Source organism: Rhinatrema bivittatum, chromosome 3 (genome assembly GCF_901001135.1).
Source record: "Rhinatrema bivittatum chromosome 3, aRhiBiv1.1, whole genome shotgun sequence".
NCBI lineage: Eukaryota > Metazoa > Chordata > Amphibia > Gymnophiona > Rhinatrematidae > Rhinatrema > Rhinatrema bivittatum.
The window spans coordinates 282,281,459-282,295,025 of record NC_042617.1 but is presented as its reverse complement, the minus strand read 5'-3'; the positions used below and the strand labels follow the sequence as shown (position 1 = coordinate 282,295,025).

The window sequence follows — 13,567 nt, the reverse complement described above, 5'->3', positions numbered from 1 at the left end:
CTTGCCCATGGAACTACCTCCAGGGTTGATGCTATCAGGCCAAGGACCTGGAGATAGCTCCACACTCTGGAGCGCATTGTGTTCATCATCCTATGCACTTGGTGCATCAGATTCCTTATCTTCGAGGGAGGGAGGAAGACCTTGACCTGCTTAGTGTCGAACCAGACTCCCAGGTACTTTAAGGACTGGGAGGGCTTGAGACTGCTCTTGTCCATGTTTCTGACCCAACCGAGTTCCTAAAGCAGGAACCTGACCCTGCTGGTCACCTGAAGGCTCTCTTCCAATGACTTCACCTGGATCAGCCAGTTGTCTAAGTAAGGGTGCACCAGGATCCCTTCTTTCCTCAGTGCCACCGCTATGACCACCATAATTTTGGAGAATGTTCTGAGGGTGGTTGCCAGGCTGAAGGGCAACACTCTGTACCACAAAGCGTAGAAAACACTGGTGGTCTTGACAGATTGGAATATGAAGATAGGCCTCTGAGAGGTCCAGGGATGTTACGAACTCTCTGGGCTGTTCGGTCATTAAGACGGAGCAAAGAGTTTCCATGCGGAAGTGAATTACCTGCAGATAACGATTGACGCTCTTAAGAACCAGGACAGGGCAAAATGAACCCTCCTTCTTAGGAATGATGAAATAGATGGAATAACACCCCTTATTTTCTTGGGGTGTAGATACTGGGTTATAACCCTCAAACTGAGGATCCTTATCAATATGGATTCCACTGCCAGTTTTTTTTTGTGCTGGGAGTGGCAAGGTGATATCACGAACATATCTCGAGGGATGCTGCGAAATTCTAGAGCATATCCTTCCAGAATGCCCTTCCGGAGGAAGTGGTGAAGACCAGAACTGTGAAGGACTTCAAAGGGGTGTGGGATAAACACTGTGGATCCATAAAGTCTAGAGGATATGAATGAAGAGTGGGTGGCTCGTGGGAATGAAGGCTACTACCTGGAGATAATACCCTTATTCAATAAACATACACATGATTAATGTGACTCCAACATTGCTCTATGCTTCAACGGCAAGAGGAAATGTGGAAAAAAGGATTTGCATTAAAAAAAAAAAAAAGCAGGGAGTAGCTTGCTTGTTATGGCGATTACTACCCCAAGCCAAATAAGCCTGATACTTCACTTTCAATGCATATCAAGCATAGCTCTCTGCTTCAACGGCAGGGTAGAAAGTCTGATACTTCACGCATATCCAGCATAGCTCTGCTTCAACGGCAGGGGAGAAAGACTGATACTTCACTTTCAATGCATATCCAGCATAGCTCTATGCTTCAATGGCAGGGGGAATGAAGAAAAGTGGATCTATATATAGACAACAACCAACAAAGACTGAATTACATAGTCTGGGTAAACAAAGAAGCATGGGTGTAGCTTGCTTATTGCGGCGGTTACTACCCGTAACTAATTAAGCTAGATATTTCACTTAGATGCAGTTCCAACACTGCTCTCTACATTAATGGCGGGGGTGGAAGGGAAATAGAACCAAAAGGTTACTAAAGGCCAAGAGTAACAGATAAGTATGAGAAAAAAGAAAATGGAAAAAAAAGTGTGAAAGCTTGCTGGACAGACTGGATGGGCCATTCGGTCTTCTTCTGCCGTCATTTCTATGTTTCTATGTTTCTTGTATGATGACCAGTATGTTGCGGTCCCGGTCATGACCGGGACCTTACCTCCTTCCTCCCGCTCCCGCCGGCGCACAGGCTGGCCTGTTCGTCGGTGAACTCGCAGGGGCAACACCATCGGAGGCTCTCCGGGGGATGCCCAGGCCCTAGGCGCGCGCGCGCGCAAGAAGGGCTCAGATATAGTCCTGTTCCCGCCACGAGACACTCCGCCTCCTCCGCTGATGTCAGACGCCGGGGGGTATATAACCCCGGCGCCTGCTCTCAGTCGGGGCCTTGCAACAGGGTTCCCTAGTGCTCCCACATTGCACCGGGCCCCCGACGCGTCTCGTCAGCCCCTGTGCTTGCTCCGTCTCCTGTCCGATTCCTGCTTGTCTTCCTTGGCCTCCCAGCCTGGTTCCTGCTTGACTCCGGCTATCTTCAGCTTCAGCACCAGTCTGGTTCCAGTACTCATTATCAGCTTCGGCTCCAGCCTGGTTCCAGTACTCGTCTTCAGCTTCAGCACCAGCCTGGTTCCAGTACTCGTCTTCAGTTTCAGCTCCAGCCTGGTTCCAGTACTCGTCTCTAGCTTCAGCTCCAGTTTGGCTCCAGTACCTGTCTTGCTTCAGTTCACTCTTGCTTGCAGTAACCTGTCTTGTTTCAGTTCCAGCTCGTTTCCAGTCCTGCTTCAGTCCCTGCTTGCTTCAGTCCCAGCCTGCTTCAGTCCCTGCCTGACTCCTGATCCCTGCCTGCTCCAGCTCCAGCTTCCGTGATCTTCTAAGTCCCAGCGGCCGGGCTCCTACGGGCTCCTACCGGGGGAGTACCGGCTTCCAGGGTGAATCACCTAAGTCCCAGCGGCTGGGCTCCTACAGGCTCCTCCCGGGGGAGTACCGGCTTCCAGGGTGAAGCTCACGTCCAGCTCCTGCCTGGTATCCGCCTCCCGACCTGTCAATCACTAGAGACTATAGTACACCTCTCCCCAGTCTCTCACAGGTTGGCCCAAGAGTCCACTAAACAGTTCACTCGCAACACAGTACCCATTTGTCCAACGCGATCTCGACCCACCTCTGATAGAAGAGGGATAGTCGACCCTCTATCTCCTTGTCCCGTGGATGGGTTGGCCAAACTTCAATGGGAAATTTGGGTCAAACCTCAGCCCGAACCAGTTCCTCTTTTTAGTTGTCGTGGCTAACTCATCCTGGGCTTCCTCACAGTGCTGATGCAGGAAGGATTCTAGGTCAGACTGTGCAACCCTAATATGGCAGGCAGCATAAAGGGAGTGTCACTTGTGCTTCTTTGTTGCCAGAGCCACAGTTAACTGTAGCTTGTGCATTCAGCCGGTTAGCACCTGAGCTCGAGCGTGCACCAATTTGCCCTGACGTGCGTAAGAATAAACGTCTGGTTTGCACGAATGTATGGGTGTACTTATGTGTGCAGGTATGCGCACTTATGCGTGCATTAGGTGAACAACAGGGCCTGCCCGCACCGCATATACCGACATTCAATGGGGGAAAATAGTGCAGCATCAAACCGCGCATAAGATGGTGCTGCTGCGGCCTGCCATGTGGAGTGCCCACTGAGTCTGAAGGGGGGCCTAGCCCATCAGGGGGCTGCTCAACACGCTCGGAATCCCTCTTCCCTTGCCCTAATGGGTTCGGGAATGTCGTTGGTATGGCACGCCGAGCAAGGAGACCAGAGGAAAGACTTACAGAAGCCCTTCCACGTCTCTGAATCAGAGGAGTTCTTCTTTACTTACCTGGACTCAGCGCTTACAGGCTGAGTACAGAGACGGTCTTTGGCTACGGAGGGAGAGGGCTTAGGTTCGGCTTCCTGCACCCGCTGCCTTTCAGCTGCTTCAGCAGCAAAGTCCACGCTGGGAGTCAGCTCCCAGATCAAGGCTTCCCTCTGAGGGATTTTGGAAATTGCTTCATGAATTCTCAACTGGGGGAAGGACCATTAGGTATCACCACAGGAGATCGGGGCTCGATCTTTCTCCAATTTAAAGGCAAAATTTAAAGGCAAAATTTCCTCTTCTAACGAGTACTGTGTCTCGATAGGGAAGGCACAATCCACATCTGCTAGGAGACAGAGAGATACTGAATGGATGAGGTCACTGCAGGTTATATCTAGGGTGATGTCAGTTTTGAAACCTGACTCCATCTCCATCTGTTAGTAGGGGAGCACATAACCCAGTGGTCCTGAGTCCACCTGGCTACACGCTAGGAAAAAGAAGCTTCCTCTGATCTTAAGAAATTCACATTGGTTGAAGTTTTTTTGGTCCAAAATGCATTATTTTACATTGCTGCATGAGATATTCTTTCTATTTTCTCTTTCTTTTTGCCTTCTTCCCTTCCTTCTCTTTTCTCTCAATTCCACTCTGATTCAGATTTGAGAACTTCATACTCCCTCACTATTTCTCTTTCACCCTTTTTATCCACCCTCCCTCTACCAGCATTTTGGAAGCTCTCCAATTCTGCTGCTCCCTGATAGGAGTGGTTGGGTCTCCACCTACACCTGCTTTATATCTGCTGTCCTCATACTGACAACCCCTGCAGAGTTCTTTCTTCACCCCACTGGTTTTCCCAGGCAAGGGACTGGATAACCACTTCTTGTGACAACACTGTAGACTTTTTGCACAGGACAACCTGCTTCTGAGGACCTCCAGAAGGTAACTTAATTTCATAATGGAGAATTCCTCCATTGTAGTTGCTCAATAATTGATACAGCCTTAGACATTTGGACAGGGAAGGACAGAGAGGGAGGAAGTACACAATGAGTTCCATATTCAAAAGCCATTTAGACGGATAACATAATAGTTATAGGCAGCTAACCTAACTGGGCAGTAGGGCTGTCCTAAAATTAGCCGGTTAAACATAACTGGTTAACTTTAAGATAGCTGGGCATATTCAGTGGCGCGACTGCCCCACTGAATACACCCTGCTAGTTAGACAGATATATTTATCCAGCTAAATAGCTGAGCCGCACAGCAGCTGAAAACGGACCCCAATGTTTTTCTTCAGTGAATAACTGCTGTTAACCTTAATTTTACTTCCTAAAGCAAGAGGGAAGTTGTTATTAACTGGCATGGAAAAATGAAAGGTCTTATTGTAAGTATTCATATGTAAAGATTCCTCAGAATGACCTAGTTATCTGAATGAATGGAATTATTTTTAATTTTCTGCTAATAGTTTTTATATCTTTATGAAATTTTTACCGATAAATCACAAATAACATACTTGCATGAATTAAAGAAAAACATGCAGAAAATATAATATCCAAGGAAAACTGTTGAAAGAATTACCAAAGAAGAAAACTGGTAAATAGCTTTTAACTAGTCTGTTGGTAATGAATTTCTGAGTAGAGCCAGGCTGATATGTGTCTGGTGACTTTACCTTCTTTGAAACAGAGGTTAACTTGTTAATAAGCTAAATGTGCCTTGTGTATATCTGGTTTGCAACTGGCCCTCTGCTGTCATTACTTGCACATGACATGTGAAAGCCACTTTCCCACTGAGTAAAAAGCAAATTTTCCTAGTTGAAGCGTAGAGGAATGGGTTTGAAGAGGAGAAATCAATTATCTATTAGAGTGAATGAAATGTGTCACACCTGCTGTAATTATTTTTCACACTCTCAGCCCTTCCCCTTCAGTTCTCTGCACCACTCTCTGACATTTTGTTGCTTTTCTATGTCTCATTGTGAATGCGTGGAAATAAAGGCCAACAAGTATAAGGTGTAGGGATGTGCATTTGTTAAAGAAAAATGCACAAAATGCAACAAATGAGGCCATTTTTGATTTGTCCCCAATGTATGGCTGTACAACATAATTGGCGCTGGCCGGAGATAGGCTGATGTCAATTTGGTGCCGTGCTCCAGGCAGCTGGCACCATGATTTTAAATGTAGTTGCTGGGGCCGAAGTGGGTGGGCTTTGCTCTGGCTCCTACGATTGTTTTTTTTTTTTTTTTAATTTTTTGTTTCTCAAATTTTCACATATAATACATGAAATACAACATAATAAGATTACGGTACAATATCTGGAAACAAGGTTAAGACACCTTTCCTTATTTAGAACTAATTAACAGAAAATTTTTATTTATTTATTTATTTATTTAACACTTTTCTATACCGACCTTCATGGTAGAGACCATATCAGGTCGGTTCACATCGAATAGGGGAACTGAACCAAGAACAGTAACCAAAACAAAAGGTTGAACGTGAAAAAGCAAAGTTACATTTAACAGGGAAATTAAACTTGGAGGCATAGACTGCTGGAAGGAAGGAAAGGCTAGAGATAGCGGAGAAATTATTAGTATAAACAGAGCAGTCAGGAGGCTCTTATTCTGGGCTTAGGGGTAATATAGAAATCCATTGCTCCTAAAGGAAGTTCTGTCGACTATTGTGTGTCATGGGTATCTGAGAAGGCTTGGCGGAAAAGCCAGGTCTTAAGTTTTTTCTTGAATGTTGGTAGGCAGGGTTCCATTCTGAGGTCAGCTGGGATGTTGTTCCAGATAGTTGGGCCTGCTGTTGAAAAGGATCGGTCTTTAGTTGAGATGAGGCGTGTGGCTTTTGTAGGTGGGGTCTGTAGGGTTCCTTTATATATTTCTCTAGTCGGTCTGTTGGTGAGGTGGAGATTGAGGGGGAATTCGAGGTCCAGATGCAAGTGATTGTAGATGACTTTGTGGATTAAGGTGAGTGATTTGTGGAGGATTCTGTACTTCACTGGGAGCCAGTGTAGGTTATGTAGGATGGGAGATATGTGTTCTCCCCGGTTGGTGTTAGTCAAGATTCTTGCAGCAGCGTTCTGTATCAACTGTAGCGGCTTGGTGGTAGAGCTGGGGAGTCCCAAGAGGAGTGCACTGCAGTAGTCGATTTTAGCAAATATCAAGGCTTGCAGGACTGGCTTGCAGGACAAGGCTTGCAGGACTTACACATATTTTATACCTTAATATAGGAAACTTGGGGGCAAGTGAAACAAAAGGAGCGAATAACTTACAATTTACTAAGGAAATAGATAGGAGAGTACCCTATTCTTTATTGTCGATTACGCTTCTGGAGTAATATTAGGATATCCCACCAAGAAATCTCACAGTTGTTTGGGGTCAAAGAAGACATAATTATTACTTTGATATCTAACACATCCTTTACAGGGAAACTTTAATACAAATCGGGCCCCCATACTTGTAACCCTTTCTCTTAAGGCAAGAAATTCCTTCCTGCGAAGCTGTGTTGATCTAGTAAGATCAGGATATAACCAAATCTTTGCCCCGTAAAACAATGCTTGCCTATTTCTCAATATGTAATTACGTTCAGATAAGAATGCAAAAGATATTAGCATTGATTTCCTTTCCCTTATTTCAGTTTCTATCGAGAGTTCTAAAACTTGAGATATATCCAGCTAAGGTAAATCTTCTTTCTCTGCCTGAGGTGTTGCTTCTGGGAGGTAGTAGGCTTTTGTACAAACTGGGAGAGCCGCCTCTGGAATCTTAAGTATTTCTTTCATATATATTTTGAATAATTCTATAGGTGATATCATTCTAACCACCGGGAAGTTTAAAACACGGAGGTTTTACCCATACAGGGTAACCCGGATTTTCCACCTGGCTCGTCCACGGCGGTTTTTCGGAAATGGGCAGCCCTTGGTATAACCTTATTGGGTCATGTTTTGGATGATGCGGGGCGCCAGCTAAGTTATCAACAAATGTCGACCCTATATGGGGGACGACAACTGTCCGTATTTGCCGATTACCCATTATATACAATCCTTACCGCCTGAGAGCCGGGAACCTGGGGAGTGTCGGTTACTTATAGATTACTTTTTGCTGGAAGGGACTCAGGTGCCCTCTCTTTCATATTACTACAATAAGTTGCGGGGCTTGGTCTCCCCGGTCCCCCAAATAGTTATAGCAGACCGCTGGAATGCGGAGGGAGTGTTTAACGTTACCTCTGTCCAAGTGGGTACTAGTTTTCGCCGCATTGCAAAAATTTCTTTTAATTCCTACTATCGAGAAATGCAATTTAAATTTCTTTGGCGGGCTTATGTGTCTACACAATTGGCATTACGTTCCAACTTAACGCCAGATGATAGATGTGGGAAATGCCACAAGGACAGAGGTACTTTGTCTCATCTATTTTGGGGATGTCCTATAGTTCAGAAATTTTGGAGGCAAATTGTAACCTATTTGGCTGGGCTGTTGGAGACCCCTATCTCGGCCTCTCCTTTAATGATACTATTTGAATGCATCCCCCCACTGCGTATTCATTCAGCTGGGAATCGCATGTTATTCATGAAGGCATGTTTTGTTGGGAAGAAGTTGCTTCTTGTGCAGTGGAAGGAGGCGGTGGCGCCCTCTTTCTGGGCCTGGAGGAATCATTGGCACCGTCTGATGCAAATGGAGTGGCTGACAGCTCGAACTTCCTCCTGTCATCGGCGCAGATTCCTACAGATCTGGGAGCCCTACATCCAGGCCCTGCCACACAGGACGAGGAGTTTGATCCTAAATGACTAACTGTTTGGTACTTTACACTGTTTGGTACTTTACACTGTTGAATATGGACTTCAGGTCGTGAAGAGACTGGCCATGCCTGGCGGGATACTCAGCCCACACGGGTAGGGAAGGGGCGGGGGGAGAGGGGTAGGGGGGGGGGGGAAGGGGGGGAAGGGGGATAGTTACTGTTGTCTTTCTATATTGAAATACCAGTGGATAGCATTTTTTTTTTTGCTTGTAACATGTTGGACACTGAAGAGTACCTGTGTTTAACATGTGAAATGTGTCTAGTTGTTGTGTGCTAAATGCAAATAAAAATTGTTAAACATAAAAAAGAATATTTGGCACAAATGAAGTAACAAAAGTTGCAACAAATGAACTTTGTAAAGTTACATTAAAAATGATTGATATTGATATTGAAAAAAAAAAAAAAAAAAACACGGAGGTTTAATAATTTTAAATTGTTCTCAGGTTTTTCTATTTTCCTTTCCATGGCTATTTCAGATGTTATAAAATTTTTCTGTAAAGTCTCCATTTTCTGCAAACGTTCCTCGTGGCTCTGCAGTTTCACTTCAAAACCTTTAACAGTTTCTTTATTTTCCTTAATCTGATTTTTAACTTCAAACGTAGATTGTGCAATAGACTTCAATGCTGAATCAATAGCTTTTAAAGCGTACCATACCTTCCCAAGTGTTATATCCTCAGGCTGTCCCAGATTAACATTAACCTCTGTGGCTTCTTGTCGTGGTTCTTCCTGCTCTCCAGAAGCTGCCGTTTGTTGTTTTCCTGGACTCCTTTTAAGGATTGAATCTTGCTCTCCAGGTTTCCTTTCCAGCACACTGCAGGGTCCTACATCTCTCGGGACAGCAGACTCCGCTTCTACAGTCCCGGCACATGCCTGTATCTCCCCCGAAGTCTCAAGTTGCAAACCGCTTCGGGTTGAGTCAGAGAAAGAGAGGGCACTCTGCGCTGGGGGTATCGGCCGCATCGGCTCGCCAGGGCTCAGCGTGACGTCCAGGGTCAGGGGTGAATGCATTCGCTCATCCAGCATTCCCCCAGCGACCAGCCCACATGGCGTCGTTGATACTCCCGTCAAGAAGCCCTCAATCCGCGGCTGGGTAGGACTTAGCATCGGGGAACTAGTAAGTGCTCCCCGAACTTTTCCTTTTCTTTTAGTATGCGGCATTTCAATAGGTATTTTTTAAAAAGGTAAATCGCCGTGGAGGAGCTCGCTTCCTGCACGTCCTATCAGGCAGCCATCTTGCCCCCTTGGCTCCTACGATTGCTTTACCAGCAACCATGGGAAAGTGGGGGTCACAGAGGATGTCCCTGGTCATTGGCAAATGTTTACAAGGGGGGGGGGGAGGGGGCAGGAGATGGCCGGGAGGCTCTGGCTCAGGGCTAGATTCACTTCAGGCATGGGAATGGGGGGTTGAAGAGGCCCAGAGAGGTCCATCTGGTCAGCACCTAAAAAATGATGCGCTAGTGGGATTCCCACCAGCAAAAAGAAGACTTGCAGGCCACTCCAGATGGTAACCTGGCAGGAGGAAGAAAACGAAGGCCTGGGTTGGGGGTGAGTTAAAAGGAAAGGAAAGGCAGGGTCTGTGAGTGAGAAGTCTTAGATGTTTCTACAATAAAAATTGCTAGACTTGATATAAAAGGAAGAGGACGGGTTCTGTTGAGGGCCCCCACTTTCTGGAATGCCTTGCTCAATACCTTAAATAACTGCACAGATTTAAAGGACTTCAAACATAATTTTAAAATGCATCTGTTTAAGAAGGCATTCGATACTGAAGTAATATAGAACAAGGCCCTATAACTCAGGTTAGAATAGCAACTAAGAACAACATCCTACTATTATCAGATTGTATAGATGGAAGAATCAGTTCTATACCGTATTAATATTTATTTTAATGTAATGTTTTAATCTGTTATTTCATATTGTGTATGTAAGTGTAAATCGCTACGAACAGTCCTCTGGAGATAGGAGTATATAAAACGTTTAAATAAATAAATAATAAGTAAGGGAAAGGGGATGTGAGTGAATGAGAAGGTGGGAGGGAAGGGAGGTGAATGAGAGGAGAGGGTAGAGGTGAGAGAGAGTGTGTGTAAGCATGTTTGAGAGAGTGTGTGTGTGTTTGTGTGATTGAGCACAGGTTAGAAAGAAAGATAGTATGCTTGTGTGTGATTAAGCATGTGAGAGACAGAGAGCGCGAAGGTATGTGTGTGTCACACAGAGAGTGTGTGTAGATGAGAGAAAGGAAAGTTTATGCATCCCCTCCTCCCTCCACTATTCCATAAAAATCTCAGGGTGACTGGAAATAAATAATTCACAGGTATGGAGAGTGGGAATTTTTTTTTATCCCTATTAGTTTCATTATTGGGTGTTACTTGATGTGTCTGCTGTTTTGATGTATTTTACTGTTTGTTGGGAAATTTCTAAACATTTTTATTTTATTTATTTATTTAACATTTTTCTATACCGAACTTCATGACAAGATTCATATCAGACCGGTTTACATGGAACTTAGGGACTAACTAAACATAACCAAATAACAGGAAGGCCGAGGCGCAGTTACATATAACAGGGAGATAGAACTTGGGGGCTAGAGTAGCCAGGGAATAAAAGGATAGCAAAAAATAGAGGCTGAGAACTAATGTCTAAACTGTGGCTGGAGCGGGAGTCTTGCCACTTGAGAAGCGTCTGGTTGAGTTAAGTTGAAATGTTCGAGCTTAGAGGAAGGCTTGGAGGAAAAGCCAGGTTTTGATTTTTTTTCGGAAGGTTAGCAGGCAGGGTGGATTACAAACTGGTTAAAAGACAGGAAACAGAGAGTGGGACTAAATGGTCAATTTTCTCAGTGGAGAAGGGTGAACAGTGGAGTGCCTCAGGGATCTGTACTTGGACCGGTGCTTTTCAATATATATATCAATGATCTGGAAAGGAATACGATGAGTGACGTTATCAAATTTGCAGATGATACAAAATTATTCAGAGTAGTTAAATCACAAGCAGACTGTGATACATTACAGGAGGACCTTGCAAGACTGGAAGATTGGGCATCCAAATGGCAGATGAAATTTAATGTGGACAAGTGCAAGGTGTTGCATATAGGGAAAAATAACCCTAGCTGTAGTTACACGATGTTAGGTTCCATATTAGGAGCTACCACCCAAGAAAGAGATCTAGGCGTCATAGTAGATAATACATTGAAATCGTCAGCTCAGTGTGCTGCAGCAGTCAAAAAAGCAAATAAAATGTTAGGAATTATTAGGAAGGGAATGGTTAATAAAACGGAAAATGTCATAATGCCTCTATATCGCTCCATGGTGAGACCACACCTTGAATACTGTGTACAATTCTGGTTGCCGTATCTCAAAAAAGATATAGTTACAATGGAGAAGGTACAGAGAAGGGCAACCAAAATGATAAAGGGGATGGAACAGCTCCCCTATGAGGAAAGGCTGAAGAGGTTAGGGCTGTTCAGCTTGGAGAAGAGACGGCTGAGGGGGGATATCATAGAGGTCTTTAAGATCATGAGAGGTCTTGAATGAGTAGATGTGACTCGGTTATTTACACTTTCGAATAATAGAAGGACTAGGGGGCATTCCATGAAGTTAGCAAGTAGCACATTTAAGACTAATCGGAGAAAATTCTTTTTCACTCAACGCACAATAAATCTCTGGAATTTGTTGCCAGAGGATGTGGTTAGTGCAGTTAGTGTAGCTGGGTTCAAAAAAGGTTTGGATAAGTTCTTGGAAGAGAAGTCCATTAACTGCTATTAATCAAGTTTACTTAGGGCCAGATTTTCAAAAGCATTTACTCAAGCAAAACTGGTTTTTGCTCGAGTAAATACACTTTACTCAAGTATGTGGGCTTTTCAAAATTGCTACAATATATGCCATTGAATTGTCCATAGGATTTACTCAAGTAAGTGCACTTTACTCGAGTAAATAGCTTTTGAAAATTGCTACGATAGTATGTCACATTTACATGCGTAACTCCTTTGAAAATGACCCCCTTAGGGAATAGTCACTGCTATTAATTGCATCAGTAGCATGGGATCTTCTAGGTGTTTGGGTAATTGCCAGGTTCTTGTGGCCTGGTTTGGCCTCTGTTGGAAACAGGATGCTGGGCTTGATGGACCCTTGGTCTGACCCAGCATGGCAATTTCTTATGTTCTTATGTTCTTAGGGTTCCAATCTTAGGTCTGTTGGCAGGTTGTTCCAGATGATGGGGCCCGCTGTGGAGAATGCCCGTTCTTTGGTGGAGGTTAGGCGTGTGGATTTAGTTGGGGGGACTTGAAGGGTTCCTTTATATGCTTCTCTAGTTGGTCTTGCAGATGAGTATAGTTTTAACGGGAACTGAAGGTCTAGTGGTAGTTGGTTGTGGATGGGTTTGTGGATTATGGTGAGTGCTTTGTGTAGGATTCTGTATTTTATTGGTAGCCAGTGCAGGTTTTTAAGTATAGGGGTGATATAAGCTCCCCGATTGGCTGGCTGCTGCTGAGTTCTGGAGCATCTGTAGTGGTTTGGTGGCGGAGATCGGGAGTCCTAAAAGGAGAGTGTTACAATAGTCAGTTTTAGAGAACAGTGTTGACTGGAGGACAGTTCTGAAATCCTGGAAATGAGAGAAGGGGTTTAAGTCTTTTAAGAACTTGAAGCTTGTAAAAACAATCCTTAGTGATATTGTTGATTGATTTCTTTTAGTTCAGATGGTTATCTAGCTTGAGTGGTTTGTGGGTTAGAGACTGTCTGTTCTGAGCTGTCTGAACGGTCGGGGGAGATAAGAAGGATTTCTGTTTTGGCTGCATTGACGACCAGGTTTAGGCTGGAGAGTAAGTTGTTGATGGACTTAAGGCAGTTCTCCCAGTATGAAAGCGTTTTTGGAAGGGATTTTTTTATAGGGATCAAGATCTGAACGTCATCTGCGTATAGGTAGTGAATTAGGTTTAGATTTGTGAGTAGCTGGCAAAGGGGTAGAAGGTAGATATTGAAGAGGGTGGGGGATAGAGAAGAGCCTTGGGGAACCCCAAGAGTAGATTTGAAATTAGGGGATTCTTTATTATTAATTGTGACCTTAAAGCTTCTGTTATTGAGGAAGGAGTTGAACCATCTGAGGGCATATCCAGATAATTCGATGTCTGAGAGGCGTTTTAGGAGGATGTTATGGTTCACGGTGTCGAAAGCCGCGGAGATGTCTAAGAGGACAAATAGAAATGAATGTCCTTTATCTAGTCCCAAGAGGATGTGGTCTGATAGGGAGAGGAGGAGGGTTTCTGTACTGGATGATTTATGGAAGCCATACTGGGAAGGGTATAGGATTTTGTGTTCCTCAAGGAAGTCCGAGAACTGTGTGTTCACCACTTTCTCTGTGAGTTTCACAAGAAAAGGGAGATTGGATATGGGTCGGAAGTTGGAAAGCTCTTTTGTGTCCAAGTTGGGTTTACTATATTGTAAACTTGGTATGTGAGGTTTA

At 44.5% G+C, this 13,567-nt stretch overlaps 1 pseudogene; it reads left to right on the top strand.

The window, feature by feature from the left end:
* The first annotated feature begins 4,167 nt into the window (after nucleotides 1-4,167).
* Nucleotides 4,168-13,567, top strand: part of LOC115087529 — a 42,537-nt pseudogene continuing 33,137 nt past the window's right edge.